Here is a 23,763-nt window from a genome sequence, read left to right as displayed (position 1 = left end):
TCCCCCTAGGGATGCTACCTGCCAACTTTGGTGAAAATTCATAATGGCATTTTCAAGAAAAAGATGAAAATGTACAATTTGGGCCCCATTAGGACCCTCCCCGCCCCCCCCCCCCCTGGGTCCCAAGGGGGGCACCCCTGATTCCGCCATGAACAAACTTGAAACTACTAGGCCATGGGGTGAAGCTGAAAAAGAGGCTTAGAAAATGGGTTTCGTTCCAGCAACACTGGCACTACTTTCTGAATGCGGAAATGTGATGTTTTGTACATCCTAAATATACAGTAAAAAGTTCTCCTCGAAATATCCTGCAGTTTTCGCGAAAATCCATATTTTATAAACTACGACCAGCAGCCCAATACACATATCGTAATGGGGCTGCGGATTGTAGCATTTAGGATCATGACAGGGTAGTATCGCGGACAAACGTCAACCTTAAATCGAACAAAAAATTTTCAATTTGAAGACTTATAAGTAAGGTTGAAGTATTGACAACAGGGTTCGTGCAAGGTTTGGTTCTACAAATAGTCATTTTCTGTTCGAATTGATGACTTAATATGACTAGGTCGAGAGGAATCTGGGAGAGCTACGCTGAATTGACGGTCAGCGCAGGCGCACATATCACTGCGCACAAATTTCGAATCCATTGACTGGATATGATGTCTGTGTGCGCATGCGCTGGCCGTCAATTCAGTGTAGCTCTCCCAGTTTCCTCTCGACCGAGTCACATTTAGTCATCAATTTGAACAGAAAGGAACTATTTGCAGAAGCAAACCTTGCACGAACTCTGTTATCAATACTTGAAATTTATTAATAAGTCTTCAAATTGAAGATTTTTCCCGATTTTAAGTTGATATTTGTCCGCAATACAATATCCGTCATGATCCTGTATGCTACAGTTCACAGCCCCATGACGCTATGCGTATGGGGCTGCTGGCCGCAGTTATGCGTATGGGGCTGCTCGCCGCAGTATAGTTCCCATAGTGTTTCTAAGCTGAAATACATATACACATTTGTAAAGCACTGCTTTTAGCCATATACCTAGAAAAAAAATGAAGTTTTGGTTTAATAGTTGCATTATATCTCATGTTTCAGCTTTTCCTGATGCTGGCTATGCAAAGGAGGACAAGAACAAGGTGGTTCGAGACCATAATGAGAGAGAGCACTGACTGACCGTCAGAGGTCAAGGCAAATGCCTTATATTCTGTTCAAAGACATGTTATTAATCAAATGACTAATCATTCAAGGCAAAAAAAAAAATTAAGAGCGTTTGTTTGTGTGTGTGTCCGCTTGCATGTGGGAGAATCTTATTGTACACACACACACACACCCTCACATGCACACACACATACACACACACATAGTTATGAAGATACCTAAGTGTATTACAATATTATTCTACATGCCTTGGCCATTTATCACATCAGCATCATAAAAAAAGATTATCATAAACATGAACACACACAATGATATAATACATGTATTGATCAGTGCATTACACATACACAGGTGCATAAAAACGCTGACATATTATATACACTCACACGCACACATACTAACTCATTTACACACATGAGACATTACTATTAAACAGATCATATTGTTTATCAGTAAACATGTTTTTATTTTCTTCTTCTTCTTCTTCTTCTTCTTCTTCTTAAGAAGCTTTAATATATTTAGATCACATAGCAATCACGTTGTTCATGAAATATTACAGTACTTTAGAAAATTTAATCTTCATAAAATTTCCTGAAGTTTTCATTGCTATCATTAGGTTGGTGGGACACTACCTCCTTTCATGTAAGATAGCTCAAAATGATAATCAGTCAAATTTTCTAGTTTTAATAAATATCCTGGAACATTCCATGGTCCAAATATCCTTGAAAGGGTGTAAAGGTTTTGAAGAATGCCAATATATAAAATAAAGGCAATATTATAGTTTACCCATTCATGAGTGAAAACTGTTGGATACTGTATTGGAGGCAATGTGTACCTGAAAATCTTGGAGAGAATAAAACAGGTTTGGCATTAAAAATTATGATAATATTGCAATTAAATTCCAATATCAGAGGATCTGTGCAAACCTGACTCAACTTATGCACAATTTTCATTTGGCTGGTATTAGTTTTAGCAAACTGATTTTGTACTCACACCTACATTGTACTGACCTTTCTACATGAACATTCTGTTTCAGTATTAATAATAGTTACATATCTTTTTCCCCCAGAGTGGAAAAAACAAATTTTAATCATAGTCATTCAGTTTTATGAAAAAAACCACACTTAGGAAAACATCTTTGTTCTTAGAATAATTCAACCCTAATCAAATCATAATAGTGGGCAGAAATGTTTGCTAAAGGGCGAACAATCACATACTGAGGCAAGGAGTCAAAACATGTTGCATAAACATTGGCATTCAAAATACAGGAAGCAATCTGTATTACAAAGACATTTTATTATGCACAACTTTGCTAAGATGTCAATTCTTGAACATTAATCACATTGACCAAAGCATTTGTGCATATACAGTACATTCTGTTGTTTCTGAACTTTGCACTGAAGTTCTTTGTGTATGTGTGTGAATGTTTCAGTGGTGGATATATATTGCTCCATTTTATCAAGGACAACTTATAGTAACATGACAATGTTTTCATTCTTCAATATCAATCATATTGACCTATTTCCCTTGGCAAGTAATGAGCAGGTTGACTCTGTTGCAAATGATGCATTTTACAGGCAACACAGCTGAACCTGAAGAGCTTCCAGAAGAAAATCTTGATCTTGATGTGAGCGTCTTAGGGGAGGAAACAGATGCTCCTGCTGACGGACCAGGCTCCTCCTTCAGCTTTCGTTTCCTAGCGAGATTCAGGCGTTTGCTATCTTAAACCTCTTGTAGCACGTTTCATGGAATCCTATTTAATACAATGGAGAAATGAACAGCAATTATTAGCCATTGGATTTTGTTAGGGGGAAAAAAAGGCTAAACGCTAGGGGGAGGGGTTGAACGTTACACTCAATATATCATTAAATGTACGGTAGACTATTGACTGCCAATATTTGAATCTTGTAATTACCAATAGGCCCTAGTACTATGCCAGGTAATCATTAACACTTCATGATCAATGTCATCATCAACTACTTCAACTTGTACTTGCAGTGCAATTACTGATTTTAAATTACATCTACAGCTTTCAGCACCTGATCACATGCAATATCAATTATCATAATTATGAATACAACTGCCTTATCATCATTAATACTAGTAATCCTTGGCCTTTCACAATCACCACCACCCACTGCATTATAATTTGGCTCAACATAATGGTAATCATATGTTTTAGGGAGTTTAATTGTTGAAATTATGTTATTGTCATTGTTGGTTTTTTAGACCTATTTATATCAAATATTAATAAGTTAATTTAATGAGATGCTAAATGGGTGTTTTGAGGGGGGATTCGCCAATTTCGGGGTGAGAGAGACAGGATGGATTTTTAATATTAATACTCCATGGCCATGATTATGAAAATATAAATTTACATGCACTTTAGACCTTTTTCAATCCAGTCCTGTGTGTCAAGATTTTTACAAAACAATATCACCGATCAGCTATATACATCAACCTAACCTGGGCTGTCATAGAACAACATGTCGTTCATCTAGGTTACATTATAACGGCGCTATGCCATGCCAAGGTGAAATTCAAGATAATTTATCTAAAATGTAACAGACACGCTATCAAACGGCTAAGCTACTGCATTAGCGTCCATTATAACATACATAAGCAACGTTCATAACATAGCTAACGTTGTACTTGTACTACCGTAGTCATCATGCATGGTCATTAACATTACGCATATAGATCTAGAGACTGCACTGCAGTGTCGACTGCTACGACTGTATGCACGTAATCTAACCTGTAAATTATCCTATGTAGGTTGCAGTCAGTCCCCCTGAGCAGCTGAGTCACTTCGTTCTGGTCTGCGATTCCACGGTCTCCCCCACTCAATTTGATCCACTCTTTGGCACACAAAATAGGTTTCGTCTATCTTAGGTTTGTCATAGCCGTGAAATTTCCAAACTTCATCGATGTTACATGCATAATTACGCATCTTAAAAGTTTCGGCAGAGCAGACGACGTAGACGCGTTGACAGGCTCACAGGGGGCGGCCATTTTGACTCGTAAACAAAAATTCTCGATTCGGATTGGATAACATACATCACATGATCGTTCGCGAATGAATATCGTACACGGCAAAGTGTACATATTCAGCTCCTCAGTGACAAAAAAGTTCACTGTTTCCCCCTAAATTACCAAAATACTGCAGGAGGGTTTGTGTCGAACTTTTTCCTGTAGCCTTTTTGGTTATTTGTTTACACGTAGCTGTGGAGATATTTTAGTGCCGCAGTTGTCGGAACGAAACAAGCGAAAAAACCAGCTCACCCCATGGCCTATACAGTCCTCTATGTATTTATCCATAGTATTAACTTAGCTCTATCATTTCTGGTTCTAGAGAAGAAGATTTTAAAGATTCCTTAATCTAGGGGGGTTTGGGCCCCTCGGGGGGCCCCCCAGGTGGGGTATGGTGCCCACTTGAACAAATTGAGGTCCTATTCCCCTAAGGATGCTACCCGCCAAGTTTGGTGAAAATCGGTCAAGGGGTTTTCAAGAAGAAGATGAAAATGTAAAAGTTTACGCACGACGGACGAAGAGTGATCGCAATAGCTCACTTGAGCCTTTGGTTCAGGTGAGCTAAAAAGGTAAACATATCTCATTGGCACATCTAGTGTTGAAGGCACGGAATGCACTATTTGATGTACAAGAATTACGAAAGGTGAGAGGTAAGACACCTTTGAAGTATGAGAACATAAATGTAACCACTTTTAATTGCACAATTTGATCAACCTTCAAAATTGTTGATATCTTCAACAATAATGCAGTGTGTGCAAACGGATTTCTGCTCTTATTGCACGCTTTTGTAACACCAAAATGATTCAATAAATATACTGAACTATGATCCCATATTATTGCACAATACGTTAAATGCGAGGAAATCATTGTATGGTACATGGTCAAAAGAATTTTTGAAGGAAATGTGTGTTTCAGGTAATTAACAAGTCTACTTATCTTAATACAAATATCATCAAAATGACCTTTCCATGTTAAGCCACCATCAATTATCACACCAAGAAATTTTACTCCATTGACCTGCTTGATTTTGACACTACCTATTATATTTGTAAAATATCTTCATCTAATACCTTATACTTTGTCTTAAATACCATATAACATGTTTTATCTATTTCATAAGACAAAACGTTTTGCAGTAAACCAAGAACACACTTTCTTCATTTCTGAATTAATATGATTAAATTCATGCACATCCCAGCCTGAGAAAAATAGGTTTGTATCATCTAAAATAATATAGAATAAAAATTAGGGATTATAGATGGCAAATCATAATAAATAACAAAAACAGATGAGGACTCAGTCCAGAACCTTGTGTTCACATGAAAATTTATAATTCTGATTAATTGTATTATCAACAATTGTATATTGTGTGCTATCTGATAAATACCGCCTACATAACAATCAAAACGAGGGCAGTTTGGGTGCTATTAAGTATACGGTCTGTTTGGATGCTATAACAACAGCTTGGATGCTGTAAAGCTGCCTGCAGAGCACACTGGGTGACAATGAGGTCTACCTATCTGTGGGACACACAACCAGTTCATCATCATTACAAGAGGAGTGACCCTTTTCCCGTTTTTAGCATACAAGTAGCACCAGCCCCTGTCCAGTGCCTTGGTCATAAAGGCAAAGAAAGCTAGCAAACACCGTTTGCATCATAAGCAACAATCGGATCCAAAAACCACGATTAGGAATCCTTAAAAAAAACTGGAAAAGAACTCTGACAGCGCAGACCTCCGCCAAGCAGCTACTTTTCATCGATGATCTTGCTCTTCCCAAAGAGAATTTTATATAGAAGCCTTTGTTACATCATAATCCCTTTGCTGCGCAGCGCGCCTCGCACCAGCAGAAACTAGAGCACGCACTTTAGTGCGCGTTTAAAACCTCAAAAATGCGCAGCTTGAACTCCCAAGTTCATTGACCCTACCTGTCAAAACATCAAAAATCCTTCATAAATTCCCTCAAAATTCTCGGATCATTACCAAAATTTAATCGTTTGTTACTTGTGTCATTCTCAACCTTTCCTGTAAGTTTCATCCAAATCTGTTTACTACTTTTTGAGTTATTTTGCACACTGACAAACTAATAACAAACTAGAAAAGCACTCTGAGAGCGCACACCTCCGTCACGCAAGCAGCTCATTTCCACTTAGTGATCTTGTTCTTCCATAGAGATATCAGTGATTTCCACCCATACGTACTTATAGCATTGTTTGGTGAAAGTCGCCCGATTTCCCAATATAGAAGCCTTTTTTACGTCATAAACCCTCAGCTGCACTGCGCGCCTCGCCCTAGCAGAAACTAGAGCACGCACTTTAGTGCGCACATGCAAACCTCAAATACGCGCAGCCTGAACTCGCAAGTTCCCTACCTGCCAAAATATCAAAAAAGCCTTAACCCATATCGGACCATCTAAGGGATATGCCGTATTTCTTTCAAATGATATATTTGATTCCATGTCACCGGTTCTCCGTTCCTTACATTGGTTACCTGTAGAAAAAAAGGATTATTTTCAAGATTCTGTTATTAGTACATCATCCAGTTCATTCTTTTCCCCCCATATACATAAGTAATTCTGTTCAAAAATACAATCCGACACGAAGGCTACGTTCATCATCAGATACATTCTTACTCCAAACACCCAGAGTAAAACATGGGTATGGTGATTGTGCTTTTTCCGTTATGGGACCAAAATTGTGGAATCAGTTACCTCTTCAGTTAAAAGGGCATTGTACCGGTTTTTTATTTTTTTTATATGTTGTTCTTTTAATTCTAAAAGACCCAGCGGTGCAAACAGAATCAAAATTTCATGACGATTAAGTCCGTAATTTAATGTTAAAAATGGAACTTTTTAGGTGAGAATTATGCTAATGAGCTGACGAGCCCGGATGTTATGATGTCACAGGTGCTCTCACTATTACCGATTACAAGCGCTCGAATACGCGTGCGTTAATTCGTATCGAGTAGCAGACGACGCTTAGGCCTAATTTAGCTAGCAGACGGCGCTTGTGTACTGTTCTATCCATGTAGATATCTCAAATTTCACTAAATCAAATCGCACCAAAATTACAGGATATACTTCAAACATATTTGAAAGTATTCTCTTATATTTGAACGAAATCAGTAATCGAGAGCATCAATATTGACATCGACTTTCAAGTCGTCACTCAAAAAAAAAAAAACTCACTCTACGCGAGAGATCCTGGCGAACGCAAGATGCACAATCTAGAACTGAAGTTAGCCGACTAGTACTATGCGAACGGGGAATTTACGCGAGAACTAAACTCATAAGTGTAATGATTTTTGCGACTTGTGTGATATAGGAACTACATTTTTCATTCAACTTACCACAAATAATTTGTAAATTCATTTATTGCCCCCGACTATTTGAAAGATTTGTCTCATGATATTAAATGGCTAACTTCAGTCTGTGCATGCGCAGCAGGTAGGTAGGGCCTGGCCGCAATCACTCATGTTAGTTGTAGATCTAGAGCAGATTATTTTTAGCGACGCCGACAGGAAAGTCGACATCTACACTTACGCTTCCCGACATGTGATTTGTTTCCAATTAACGTGAGCTGTTGGATATGAATCATAAAGTATTTCCTGTGAGTTTGGTGCCATTTGGCAAGGTGAATTTTGAGATATCTACATGGATACGGAAGTACGCTAGCACTATACCTACACCAGCGCTGGGATCGCGAAGCGGCGACACTGTGTTAGAATCTACGTGGTCAGGCCACTCTTCCGAGATATGGGTCCTAGTAGGCCTACTGAAACAAACTGTTAGATCTAACATTAGTCCTTGGTGTAAATAACACCACTTTGAGATTTATCTCGACTACAAAACATTGGAAATCCATAAAGCAGATACCTCCTGAAAAATTCAGCACAGGAACAACAGTGCCTGCAGGACAAGGGTCCAGATCTAGATCTGGAGTCTGGACTTTCGTCTGGACTTTCTTCAAGTTCTTGCAGCAGGGGTATGTATACTATAACGTTATGCTTTGCCTTAGCGCTGTGCACATAGGGCCTACAGCTGCAATGTCGACGGTGAGTGAGTGTAGGGCATACTCATCAAAACTTGGACTGCCACGTAGAACCTACTCCTTGACTGCTCAGTAGTCCTAGTCCTAGATCTAGTATTTCAGAGTCTATGTGTACTGGGTACCGTTTTCATCTTACTAAGCGTAAATCATGCATGGCGTTGAATAGAGTCTATCTACATTTGGATTTAGATTCACTCGGCCCTCATCTACGTTAGATAGTTTGAACTGGCGAACCATCGCTCGATTATGATCATCAATGCGTAATGTTACTTACACACAGTCTTCTATTGGCAGCACGTTCGGATAACGATGCCAATTTCATTTTGTATATCTGGAATTTCCCCACAAGTTTTATCTAAATAAAAAGCTGTTGAAAAGATTGCTTTCAAAGATTAATAGATATTGTTTAACATGTTTATTAATAGCTCCATATTGCAATTATACTAAATAACAGCTTTTGCAGTACTTCGTGTGAGATTTCATCAGTAAATTGGCATTATGTAGTTCGTCTTGCCTAAGTCGGAGTTGTTCACCAAGAGCACCCATGACGTAGGCCAAATTGTGTGGATCGTTCCATGGCTTGCTCGTTTTCATGTTTTTCAAAAATTCATTACAGGCTTATCCTGGGTTATAGAATCCTCTCTTTCCAGTAGTAGGCATCAATAAATGTAGATTAGAATTATCAGACAATTAGAAAATGTCAGTACAGTTTTCTTTTAATTAAGGGAACTGTCATCTACAGAGTAATTCAAATCCAAACTTAAAACTTATCTGTTCCTTTCATACTGAGGACTGTAATTGCTGTATGTCATTAATATTGGATCAATATTGTATTTTTAATTGGTATATGATGTATTCTTTATTTGGTATATATTTGTTTTTGTTTACCATTTTCTTCTTTCTTGAAATGTTTGAATATGTATATACATGTAAATGTATGATATCTTTTCATTTTTGAAGCGCCATGAGCACTGAAATGTGGACCTGTGCGCTATACAAGTAGCCACTATTATTATTATTATTATTATTATTATAACTTGTCTATGTTTTTTTCATAGCTTGCTAATGAAGAGCAATTGTTTGGAGAGTTGTTTGTTTGTCGGCGTGTGTGCGTGAACGGTGCTGGGCCACTTGGGTGTTTGTTTACACAGGTGCATTGGCCCGATATGGGGTAATAAATTCCCCTAAAATTCTCAGATCACGACCAAAACTTGATCGTTTGTTACTTGTGTCATTCTCAACCTTTCCTGCAAGTTTCATCCCAATCTGTTGACTACCTTATGAGTTACATTGTATTTTGCATATGGACAAACAAACAAACTAACTAACAAACAAACGGTAACGAAAACATAACCTCCTCCATTGGCAGGAGGTAAAAAGGAAACATTCCTGGATCCAGGCAGTAATCTGGATCACTACCAAAATTTAAACTGCCTATTCATTGACTTTTTATCAGGCCAATTTTGTTAAAAATCAAGACAAAAAGTTTTACTGAATACAAATCTTTATATTTCTTAGTCTAATACTGAACAAAAATTGTACCAGAAAAGTAGGCTTGGACAATCCACTACAGTTGATTCAGCGAGGATAAAATGCTCTCTTAAGGCCGCCTGATCTTTCCGTTGATTTCTGTGCAAACACCAACATGTACGCGCGCTGTGCAAGATACTGTATTTCGTAGCGAAGATGGTTTAGAGCGGAGCTTTGGGCACACTATCATCTTTGTTCTGCAGTTTGCCGCTGGGCTGTGAGTTGTACTTCATTCATCGACTGACGTCATCCCAAAGGGAGTCGAAATCGTAGCTGTTTCTCAGTCAGGAAAGCAAAAAGAATACAGCTTTTTGGTTCTGTCTGATTAAGCCTTCGGGTATCTAAAATGCCGTATTGACATTGGGCCGAATGCATAAAACAAGCAATTGCTTGTAAGCAATTGCTTCAAGCAAAAGCACAAGCTTGTCTAGCAAAAGGTCTAGCTCAAGCAATTGCTTAAATCCATATGCATAACCTTTTGCTAGTGCTTGTACCTTTTGCTTGTCCTGCACAAGCAATTGCTTGCGTTTTCAACAAAAGGGACGTCACGCCTGTGCGAACACAAGAACAAAGGCGAGTGTGGCAGCATGCATTTGAAAGGGCATGTGTGTACAGAAACATTTCCTGACATAGCAGAAGAGCTATGAAATGACACTCATAAATGCACACACAGACGCACACACACACACACAACTGTACACACACTCGTATTACTGGCTGATTCCCACCACTGCTTACAATAGCCCGCATCTGCCAGATCGCACGTGGAGAGACGTCTCCTTGCTCTCCATCGAAGTGAGACATCCTACCCGTTTTTCATCAAATTTTGCGTGCTAACCACTGGACATTCCCGTTCTTGAAATGAAAAATTTCTTACTCTACTTAAGAGTAATTTCTTGTAGATTTATACCACTCCTTCACAATTGTTTTCTTTCTTCCATGAATATGAAAATGATACTTACAAGGGAACGTCCCAGATAAGCAAAAGCTCAAGTTCATTTTACAGAGCTTGGAAAATCGTAAGCAATTGCTAGCAAGAACTAGCAAAAGGTATGTTTTATGCATACGTTTTTAAGCAAATGCTTGGTCTCTAAGCAATTGCTTGCGGACAGCAAGCAATTGCTTGTACTTGCTAGCAAGAGCTTCTGCTCGCAAGCAATTGCTTGTTTTTATGCATACGGATTCGAGTAAAAGGCTAGCACAAGCAATTGCTAGCGTTTATGCATCCGGCCCATTGTTTATGCTCCTAGCTTTCTATTGATGTATGATTTGCCGTATTTCAGAAATTTCAACAGGTAGTCATTTAAATCATCTGTTCCTTGTCAAAGTGTCATTATCAATTTTTCCTGAAAATTTTATTCAAATCTCTTTGTAACTTTTTGAGTTATTTTGCAAACGGTCAAACAAATAGACAGACAGACGAATTAACGCCAGCACAAACATAACCTCCGTGGCGGAGGTAATTAAAGGCATCAATGGTATACATAAGGGTAAATGGAAAATCAGCTTCTTGGTCAGCCATTTCTTAAACCGCTCTAAGAACCCTGCATACAGTCTATACACAGTGATCACATTGGCTGAAGATGCCTTGACACTTACCTCCTTGCATGGTTCTAGAAATTGATTAAAGTGGAAGGCCTTTGTCAATTAAAGTGTGTATACCTGGTATATTAAAATGTTTTGAACACATTTTAAATGTCTTTGGAAACAAACTTTTTTCCAGTATAAATGCAATGGTGTCAAAGCAACTTGTGACTGCTACATAAAATTGACCCTCATTATATATCATAGGTCAAATTAAGTGTTAAGCACTTTTAAAAATTGCAGCACATCAGTTCATCAGAGATGCCATGTTTCTCAACTGGCTGAGAGTGAGTAACTGCAAGACAGCCTACAACCAAGGGGGGGGGGGGGTGGGGTGTAGGAGATGGGAGTTATCTTTTTCATACTGTATTGGGATAAGTAATTGTGCAATTTGGTGAACATGTATACCCATAATGCAATTTTGCTTGCATAATTCTTTTCTATTTATGACATGGAAAATTGTTCTGAAAGGCATATTCTAAGCATTTTCCCCAAAATTATATTTGAGGGTGAATGAATCTTGACTTGTAGAATGTATAACCAACATTTCATAACTTAGTAGATGACACACTTTTTATACAGACTTTGGGATTTTTTTTTTTTTTTTTTATTGATTTTCAAAAACAAATCATACATAACATTAAAACAATCAAAGCAAAAAATAAAAATAAAAATAGAAATAAAACAAAACAAAACAAAACAAAACAAAAAAAGCAGCCATACCAAGTATTTCACAAATAGCAGTTGTCACCCATTTTCACAAATCATCTTAAAGGGATCGTATAGTTTTGGTTGAGACCTAATTTCAGGTTTCTAACATTTTTTGGTAAGATAATGAGAAACATCTTATGAAATATGAAAGAGCATGTAATTCTATGAGGAATTCAATGTTTATTTGATGAAAATTAGTTTTGAAATGTCTGAGATATCCAAAAAAGAGCCATTCTAATAAAGTGTGGGACCCACACTTTATTACGATCACATTGTTTTACTTTGTTTTTGGATGTATCAGTCATGCCAAACCCGATTTTCATCAAATAAACTTTGAATTCCTCTTAAAATGGTTTGCTCTGTACTATATCATAAGTGTTTTCTTGGTATCTCGCAAAAAGTTAAAAGCCCAATTCTCATCTCCACCAATACTGTACTATCCCTTTAAAGCAAAATAATGTAGGATTACGAGAGATATCCCAAGCAAACCGCTGACAAGCCCGCGAACATGCCAGGCGGACCGCCGCTCAATCCACCAGCACCAATTCGGGCCCCTGGCAGACTCCATTCTTTATTCGAGTGTTACATTTTTAGTTAAACATGACAAATCATCCACCCACAGTTACGATACTCTTTACTCGACCCTTCTTTCTTCATACACTTACGCAAACATGCATACCCACACACATTAATCAATATACAAAATGGAATCTGCCCACAGAGCCGATCGGGTTAGGCCGGAATAGAGAGAGCAGCAAACCCACCCAGCAGGCACACAAGGCCACCAACGGAAAGCCGGATTCATTCCCGAAACCTGCTGGCAGTATAAACTGTATGTGACTCGCTGGAATGGAAGACAACCTAAAACAGCATAAACCATGTAAACAAATTTTGCATAATACTAATACAAAACCAAAATAAGTACATGTATGTACTATTGTACATAACATTCTTTCAGGTTTAACAAATGATAAAATATCTCAACATCCATGTACCTACAATCCTAGTACAGTATACTGGTAGTAATCTAACTTACTAGTAAGGGAAAATTAAGGCAGTCCTTCTGTCTCATGAAAATTTGTACCCCATCCACATAAGTGTCACTAACATGATACATACAGAACATGTACAATTTGTACTAAGAATATGAAAAATTGTGTTACATTAAAAAAAATATATATAACTTATTGAAGATGAGGGGTTTCAATTTATAGATAAAGATACGAATACATGGCTACATGTATTTGACAATAACAATTAAGCTTTCCTCTTTAACTAATTAATACAATGTCCCATAAATCATCCACAGACCTGTATGGGCAATGTAGCCTTAAAAAAAAAAAAGCTTTTGAATCACCCAATTCCACAGAACATATAAAATAACAAACTTCTTGAATTATACATAATACAAAATTATGGCTGATTCTGCAGAAACATGTAAAATACATACACATTGTATACCATCAAAACATGCCAAGGTTAAAACTACTCATACAGACCCATGTGAGATGTCGTCTGCAAAACTAAAAATACTATTTACAGATCAAATCTCCATTTCCTGAAATGAATCGAAAGTTTGTTATTTCTTTTAGCAATATTATACTCAAGCTCCTTGTTGGCTGTGATATACGATTTATAACCTTTAAAGCTTGGTGATTTATTTTGAAATTTACAAATATAAACATAATATTTAAGTAAAAGAAAAAGATATGTCAAAAATTTATCAGAATCAAAACCAAACATTTGTTCAAATAATGAAACATTTAGTGGCTTATTGATTTTCTGAGAGATAGCTTTAAGAGTATCCTCCCAAATGGGTTGAACTGAAGGACATTGAACAAAAATATGAATATAGGTTTCAGGGGCATTCTTACAAAATGAGCAATTGGGAGAATCTTTTCTTTTAATTTTATATAGAAAGTTATTCAAAGCTATAGCTCTGTGAAATAGCTTAAAATAAAAAGATCGAATACGTGTATTTATGGTACATAAAAAGTTGTTCACATGAACCTTTTCCCAATTGATTTCTTCGGACTCTTGGAGGTCACTCCAAAATACAGTCTGTCTTTCTGGATAACATGTTTCTTGTATTATACTGTAAGCGAACTTTGGATTTTTTTGAGTCTTTAAAAGTTTTTCTTTAATTTCCTCAAATATTTTGTCTGGAGTTAAATCAGAGGAAACAAACCAATCTTTTGGAATATTTTTCAATAAAAAATTGTATTTCCGCCTGTCCTTTTTGCTAATATCGTAATCCAAAATCAGTTCTTCAAATAATTTATAACCTGGATGGGGAGGGTTGAGTAGATCACTTATAAAGACAATACCTTTGTCTAACCAATCTTCATACAAGAAGTATTGTTTGGATTTTGAACGAATATTTCTGTTAAACCAAATGCATTGACAAGAACCAATTGCAGAAAAAGCTGTATTAAATTCATCTTTAACAATTTTTTCTCTAAAAATGTACCATGTTTGAAGAGATTCGGCTAATTGACTTGAGCCTAATTTGTTCAAAATACATGCAGGGGGATGTGCTTTCCACAATATATCTTTTCTACCACTGAAATCATCTAAAATACATAATTCAATAAATTTCCATATACTTTGATAGTTATCATCAAGAAGCATTTTGACCCATGTCATTTTTTGTGCAATAGAAAACATGTATGGATCAATCATTTTTAAACCACCCAAAGAGTAATCATTACACAAGAGGTGTCTTTTGACCCTATCACTTCAACCACTCCATATAAATTTATATAGTATTGTGTTTATTTGTCTAAAAAATTTCTTTGGTATTTTTATACATAATACTGAAAAATAAAACAGAAGTTGAGGCAGCAATAGGGTCTTTATAACACAGATCTTCCCGACCAGAGATAAATTTCTTACACGCCAACAATTCAAAATATTTTCAATGGATTTAAGCTTTGTCTTGTGGTTAAGATCATACAGATTACTTATGTTCAAAGAAAAATGAATACCCAGAGTTTTAAAAGTAGACTTATTCCATTTAAGACCTTTCTCCGAAAATGGAAATTTTTGAGAACCCTTTAAAGAACCAATCCAAATTGCTTCTGATTTAGAGATGTTAAGCTTACAGCCAGAACTCTCAGAAAATGAACCGATAGTATCAAAAAGTGATTTAAACGAGTTTTGTGAACCGTCAATGAAACAAGTAGAGTCATCTGCTAGCAAAGAAATTTTCAAATCATTTTCACCCACTGGGATACCTTTAATATTTAGGTTTTGTCTAATAGCAAGAGCCATAGACTCGATAACCAACAAAAACAGGTATGGGGATATAGGACACCCTTGGAAAATACCTCGTTCCATATTTATTGGTGTAGTCAAATGATTAATATATACAGTTAAACTCGCATAAGTCGATCTTCTCGGGACTGAGCAAAACACATCGACTTAGGCGAGTTTCGACTTGTACGTAAGTCGAAAAAAATCGACTTAAAGTTACACCACACGTACAATATTATGTACATGTATGTTGTCTACTCTGGAGCCGAGAGCTGGAGCGGTGTGCCCGATATTTGCCCTTCAGCAAGACACTTTATCCACATTGATGCAGGCCAGGGCTCCACACTAACTTTTATTTTGGTGGCCCTAAAATGATTGATTTTTTATTTTTTGGCGGCCCGAAAAAAACAAACAAACAAACAAAAAAAAAAACAAGCAAAACTAAATCGGTCCTACGTTCGGTCCGAAAGTTACCGTTATTTATTTCTGATTGTAAAAGCAATCATCCACCATTTACAAGTATTTTAACACCTTCCGGAGCCGAATGTTGCCGTTAATCATTTTCAAATGTAAAAACAAGCAACCGACATTCATTCTAGGATCTTACGGAGCTGAATATCATCCTTATTCATTTCCGAACGTGAAAGCAAACATCCGCTTTTTATTTCATCATCTAAATGAGCCGATTGATACCGTTAATCATTTCCAAATGTAAAAGAAACAATCTGTTACTTATTTTAGCATCGTACGGAGCAGAATATTACCGTTATTCGATCTCCAAATTCAAAAGCAAACACCCGACATTTATTTCATGATCGTAAGGAGCCGAATGTTACTGCTGTCCACTTCCGAAAGTGAAATGAATCATCTGACATTTATTTTGGCATCTTCAGGAGTCGAATGTTACATGCTATTTACTTTCGAACGTAAAAGCGAACTTTCGGCAATTATTTCATCATCGTACTGAGTTGAATACTATAGTTATTCATTAGGGAGTTTTCGATTGGGTGAACGAGAAGGACGTGCCGCCGAGCGCAACCGTACGTCAAGGCGTCACGTCTGTACGTTGACCCGCTGCTAAAACACGTTTCGATTTCGGGCGCCGGCGTCACGTCTCGTGGCGTGTGCAGGAGGCGACCAGGCCCTGTGCCTTGCGTGCATATAAGCGGAATTTGTGACTCGTTTCTGTACTTGTAATATTTATTTTGTCTTTGACTAGATGCGTATCCTGGGAGGAATTATGTGGATTTTAAAACATGATGCATGGTAAGACTACTAGGCAAATGAACTGCTGCACTAGCTAGGCCAAAAGCACCAAAACCTGTTTGCGTACAGCATTACGTGTAAATGCATGTGTGGGACTACGGTAGGCAGTTGCAAAGTGCGAAACAGTGAAAACGGGCAAATAAAGTAGGTACCAGAGGCTGTAGGTTGTATGTCAGCGCTGCTGCTGTGACATATCAAGATCATAAGCTTTCATGCAATTAGAATATAAATATTCTCTCGAAAGAAAAAGGAAAACAGGTGAACTGAGCACGGATTTCTCGAGAGTCATCTTGCTCTTTCGCACGATACCCGAGAGGAGTGTGACGTCATAGCAAGGGTGGGTTGAGCGCGGCGCAACCGATTTGGGTGGACGGTGATAACCGGGGTTAACGCGTTCGAAATTTGTGCGATGAGCCGAGGGTCGACACTCGCGCATGCGCAGTACGTAAAAACTACGTCATAACAGGGTGACGCCTGGCTCAACGTGCAAATCGAAAAGTCCCTATTTCCGAACGCCAAAGCAAACATTCAACATTTATTTTAGCATCTTCCGGAGCTGAATGTTATTGCTATTTACTTTCGAACATAAAAGCAAACATAAGACATTCATTTTATCATCGGACGGAGTTGAATACTATTGTTATTCATTTCCGAACGTTAAAGCAAATATCAAACATTAACTTTACCATCAAACGCAGCTAAATGCTACTGTTATTCATTTCGAAATTTAAAAGCAAACATCCGACAGTTATTTAGCATCGTATATGGAGAAGAATATTACTGCTATTCACTTCCGAACGTAAAAACAATCATCTGACATTTATTTTAGCATCTTCTGGAGCCGAATGTTATTGCTATTTACTTTCGAAAGTAAAAGCAAACACCCGACATTTATCTCATCGTCGTACGAAGTTGATTATTATTGTTATTCATTTCCGAACGTCAAAGGGATAATTCGACATTTACTTTAGCATCTTCCGGAGCTGAATGTTAATGTTATTTACTTTCGAACGTAAAAGTAAACATCCGACATTTATTTCATCATTGTATGAAGTTGATTATTATTGTTATTCATTTCCGAACGTCAAAGGGATAATTCGACATTTACTTTAGCATCTTCCGGAGCTGAATGTAATTGTTATTTACTTTCGAACGTAAAAGTAAACATCCGGCATTTATTTTATCATCGTATGGAGTTGAATATCATTATTTTTCATATCCGAACGTCAAAGCAAACATTCGACATTTATTTCAGCATCTTCCGGATACTTTTTTTTATCCTTATTCATTTCCGAACGCAAAATCAAATCCCTGACATTCCATAAGTATAAGCAAACATCCGACATGATTTTATTTTAGTATTATACGGAATCGAATATTACCGTTATTCATTTCCGAAATTAAAAGAGCAAACATCTGACATTTATTCAGCATCTTATGGAACCGATTGTTACCGCTTATTTCCAAAACTGAAGGCAAACATTCGGCTTTTTTGGTGGCCCGGGGTGCGTTTTTGGTGACCCCGGTCGCAAATTAACCATTCGCGAAATAGTGATTCGATTCGCGAAAAGACTCCGCTAAATATAAGGCATAGATCGCTACACTCGGCAGGGGCTACGTCGTCCTTTCACCAGGTCTCGTTACAAAACCAAAATCTCGCGCGAGTTCTTGCGTTACCTATCGTTAATGTTAAAGAAACATCGTTAATTTGCGCTAGGGATCGTTACTCATCGTTGCTACAAACGTTAATTTTCCCGATCGTTAGTTTGCGTTACTAACGATTCAGGTGAAACCGCTTGCGTTAATGAAACGTTAATGTTTATTTACGCAGTTTCTTTTGGTATATACTGTATGTAAACAAAAACTGGCGTCTCGTGATTTTGACAGTGATTTATTACTCAATAAAATCTTATTCGACTTAGGCACAGTGAATTCAATGCTTTTTCCGTGAAAGTGTTCTTGGAATTTCATCGACTTAAGCGAGTATTCGACTTAAAAAATTCGACTTATGAGTGAATTAATACACGTAAGTCAATGGGGAAAAATCGGGACTTTTTAAAATCATCGACTTGCGCGATTATTCGACATATGCGATGTCGACTTAGGCGAGTTTAACTGTAATAATAATATATATAATAATATAATAATATAATTTGAAACATAGCTTTTCCTACCTGACTTTGGGATTTATAGCAAATAGATGTAACTTGTAAGAAACAGCCATGTAGGTATCATCTAACCAACTCCTGAGAGGCCTGAGAAAATTATTGCTGGGCGAGTGAGTATTAGTGGGGTCACTGAGCGAGTTCGACTCACATCGTGGGTGTGAGACTTAGTAGGTCAGAGTTCACTGTCATGTCAACATCTTGGTGGGAAAGCTCAGATGTGCATGGTCAAGTCTTGCTCAGCCCAAGTCCCATGCCACCTCCAGCAGTGTCTGAGCTTTGCAGTCATCCTTGAATACCATCATGTTTGTCAGAAACTGTATATGCAAAGACAAAGAAAAAGTTGTAGAGGAAAAATAATGTCTATTTATGCATGAAAGTTTGATATCAACATGAAAAGACAACCCTCTTCTTGGTGGTATGTGTTCCTATCATCATTTCTTCACACAAAACAGCAGACTCCAACTCAAAGCATCCCTCCTAATTGGGCTGGACTACAACAAAGGTAGATGATAGAGCTAGAGGGGGGAGAGGCCCCCCTCCAGATCTCGGCTGTTGAAAGCGCGATTGCAACGAAAATCGGCACACACATTGCCTGCAATGTACTTTGTAATCTACAAAACTGTGGACTTACTTGTTTTTAAAGTTACAATTTATGCTCATTTATGTGTGATGTATGCATCAATTCAGACTATTTGCTACAAAACACTAAATAAAGCTCCACAAATGCATATTTTTGGCATACATTTTCTTTCTAGTGTCCCTAGCAAATGTAGTGAAAAATTGTGCAATAAAAAAAAAATGTATTTCATGTTTTCTTAATTTTTTATGCATTTCTTTGTTTTCTACTTTTTGTTCTTTCGATAAAATTTGTCCGCGACACTGTTCCGAGCACGAGAATATGCTATGAATGATTTTAATCAATGAAAGTAAAAAGTAATCATGCTTTATGACATTTGACTGAAAGCATAATTTGCATTGAAATTGTACATGTATGAATTCACATTTTTGAGCAATTTTTGGTCTGCAATGCATGAACACATTTATGCGTAACTTCAAAACCACGTGCCTGGGTGTCGTAAATTTCATGACAAAAAATGTGGGAGATGCAAAAGAAAAAGGTTGTGAAACATTGCAGTAACAATTTTTTGCGATGGTGACTTATTGCACTGAAAGTCAAATTCACGAAATTTGTGAAAACAAAACCCTCGTGAAAATAACAGCTTTTATAAAATAGTATGTTCCCAATTTAACCTCACTATATAGAGTAAGCTGTGCTATTGGCATATGCGTGTTAAAAAGTCCATACAGGGAATATCCTCTTGCAATAATGAAATCACTTTCTCCAGTCCTATATGGCCCATTCTCAGTAAAAGCGTTCAAATACGGAATTTTGGTGTCGCCGACATTCCATGACAGTTTGCGGTTCCCTGAAACCTATTAGATACTATTTAAATGTTTATGATATATCACGAGGACTTTATTTGTTAAAAATAAACACGATCAAATGCGGTTGTGTGCCTTTTTGTATAAAATTTTGCTGTTAAACCTCGTTAAGACCCCCAAAACGCAGTGTCGCCGGCTATTTCAGAATTATGTTTTATTGCTCCTCTCCGTCCACAAACACACTTTCCAAATATCATTTTCATGGACGATGAGCATATCATATGTGCTAATCACAATGCTCAAAAAGTTCCAAAATTTTTATTAACTTCTTTTTTTTATAGCCTTTTGAAACCTGTCGCCAAGTTCACCGCCAGATACGTTACCAGTTTCTTTAGTGTTACAGCATTGCGAAAATAACAAGACTATGCAATGACCCTGTGTATATGAAACCCTGAGGATATACTTCATACATTGCAAGTACTTAGATTTTTTGTGCAACAGCTCTTTTTTGAGAATACGGTGCAATGTTTGAAATATCGGTTTTCTACACTTTTATTTGGACAGATACGTGACATACTTTTCACGCCACCCACTGCGACAGATATTGCAATGTCAGACAAATTGTATATTATACATTACTCCTCGGAATGACGCATCGATTCAACATTAAAGTTTAGTACAAGTGAGAAATATTTGGTAGATATCGCTCTCATAATAATATGATCGACCATATACGTTACCACAGATACGTTACCCCAGATACGTGACCGAATTTTGCTCATTGGTCTTGTGCTTTCTGGGGATCAAATCTGGTCAAAATTCATCCCTACACATTACATGCTTCGTTTTGTTGGACCTCAGGATTATATTCTTACACCAAAAGGACAGAGAGGTGAAAAAGATCAACACTTCCACATGATTTTTCTTTCTGCGTCAGTGTCTCACAACTTAATGCCAACTTTTCCGACAGATACGTTACCACATAATCAAAATGCTGAAAAGAAATTGTAAATGTTTTTACAAACAAATCGTTGTGTGCTCATAAACTCCAAAGTTCTACTCTATAAAACCCAGCCACTTTCATATTCTATGCAACAACTTTGAACGTTTATTTTACAAGACGAAGCTAAGATTCAGCATATCAGTTTTTTGCTTTTCAGATTAAGCAGATACGTTACGTATAATTCAGGGCACCCACGGTGACAAATAATGTTATGTAAAACAAAGTGTTCATAAAACAATTCTGCATAGAATGACGCTTCCATAAAAAATTAAAGTTATGTTCAAATGAAGAATATTCAGTAGAAATTGCTCTATAACTTCACCGACAGATTCATTTACGGTACGCCAGATACGTTACCAAACTTTGAGAGAGTAAAAAGGAGTTTATGAAACGCTTCCGAGAAAAGTTTCAGTGTTCTGCTGCATATTTATTCTAGTATTTTTCAACATATGAAGAACTACTCAAGATTCATTGATAAGTTGAACAATTATTTATTCATTTTCATTAAAAGGGATGAGCCAAATACGTTACCATAGGTCAAACAACTGTTTAGCATATCGAGTTCATAGAGACTGTACCTACTTCCTTCTAAGTGCCTGCAAAAATATATTTTTTAAACCTTGTTTGCATTATCCATCAAGACTTAATGAATATTTATAGTCAGATGGATAAATACATTCAGACGTAAGATGAGAATATTTTGTGAATGAAGAACTCAGCTTTCACATTTAGGGCTCTTTTCCACTACATTTCATAGTTTAAATATTACGTACAATGTTTATAATGGCTAATTTGGGCTTACATCATTCATTTTTACATCAATTCATGAGGTAAATAATCAAACAGGTGATATTTATTAATTCATACACAACTAAAATTATTACTTATATTTTACCAGATACGTTACCAAAGGTGATTCGATGTTTTTCCAATAGTTATTTCCCCAGGAAAGCAATTCATATTTGTTTCCTGTGAAATTCCAGATCGGATCGTTCCCTTTGCATGATTTGTGGGATTCGAAACTTTATTTGTTAACGAAATTTGCTAAAAATACAAAGTGAATTTTAAGGTTATATTTCATTTCAGCAAAAAGCATATTTCAACCTACCACACAGAAATAATTTCTACCAATTAGCATGGGATGACAACATCTTTACCTCTTGAAAAACCCCAATATCTTTAGGGGGGACAGATGTCTTTTCCTGAACAGAAATTGGATCAAAACAATAAATTTAATTCAGAGTTAGGAGTCCATTATAACATGTAAATTTGCGGTAACGTATCTGCTTGGTGATCAAAAATCATATATGATGCTCTATTTCAATTCATTTTTACTCAATGAATGGCCATCTTTTAGAATGTTCCACTTTTTGTTTCGTATTTGACCGGTTTTGAAGTTTCCGAAAACACATCTTTGAATGCATTACTTTGTGGTTGATTTTTCGGTTTTACTCACATGGAATTGAACACTTAATCTGAGAATGGCCCATATATGTTAACTTGCTAGCAGTTTACTCTGTTTCCTTTAAGAAGAGAGCTAATTTGCAAAACATACTGTAACAACATCTACATATCAACTTCATCCTTGATCTAGCCAGTATATTAAACTGGAAATTCATTCAATTCATCTATTTCCATACTTCTCATTTATGAACATTACAACAGAAATCAAACAAGTTCTTTTACCTTGTAAACAATGTGCAGAATACAAACAATATACATGGTGATAACACAGTAATTACATGTAATGATAACTGGTCAAAATCGAAATCGAAATGGGGTTGATCAAAGAGAAGTATGACAGGACCTACATGAAAGCTAGCTTGTTGCTATGGCAACTAGTATGCCGCCACTATATCACATTGTTCTCCCATAGGTCTTCAGCACATTTTGACATTTGTTTGTGACATCACCACAGTGCAATGTTATAAAGAAAACATAGAGAGAACTCAACATATTTTCTCTTTTCTTGCATATAATGAAAGAGCATTTGCCTTATCACTTTCAGAGAACAGAGAACTCCCCTTGAGGGGCCTATGAAATACAAATACATGTGGACTTGTATTGATTGATAATACCCTGATCAGTACTCATGTGACCAAATGAATATGTAAATATGTGCTATGCTATATACAACTGTATTTTATAATAATTTTCTACAATTTTTCTTCAAATTACTTAGATACGCTCACAATACAACCTTCCGAAGCAAGATTTGGCCAATGACCTCAACTGTCTATCACCCCTAAAGTAGTATTTTTTAAGCACAAGTAACAAAAGACACTGGAATGCACCTTCCCCTAGACTGAGCATAACTTTCATGTTTCCATACCATCTCTTTTGTTAATCATATTAGTAACATGAAAACAAGATTATGTTCTGATCTGTTTCTTAACTATTGTAGAAATGAAAAGTACAAATACTGTGAACAAATGGGCATAGGGCCTACTCTTGTATGCCCAGTGTGAAATGTATCCCTGATTGCCTGGAGTGAAACATTACAATATCCTGATTGAAGCTGTTTACAAGAACGCACACACAGGTCACAGCTGTACACATTCAGCAAAATTCACCTTATTCTGAGTGTTTTTTCCACTCTTTCACTTACATGTAGGAGAGCCTTGATCATC

General features: G+C 36.9%; 1 pseudogene; it reads right to left on the bottom strand.

Annotated features, from left to right (window-relative positions):
* Positions 1 to 11,961: 11,961 nt before the first annotated feature.
* Positions 11,962 to 15,397, bottom strand: LOC140227315 (uncharacterized; annotated as a pseudogene).
* Positions 15,398 to 23,763: the final 8,366 nt, after the last annotated feature.

This window comes from Diadema setosum, chromosome 4, assembly GCF_964275005.1.
Source record: "Diadema setosum chromosome 4, eeDiaSeto1, whole genome shotgun sequence".
NCBI classification, from domain to species: domain Eukaryota; kingdom Metazoa; phylum Echinodermata; class Echinoidea; order Diadematoida; family Diadematidae; genus Diadema; species Diadema setosum.
Note: the sequence above shows the minus strand (reverse complement) of the source record. Positions and strands in the feature narration are given on the sequence as shown.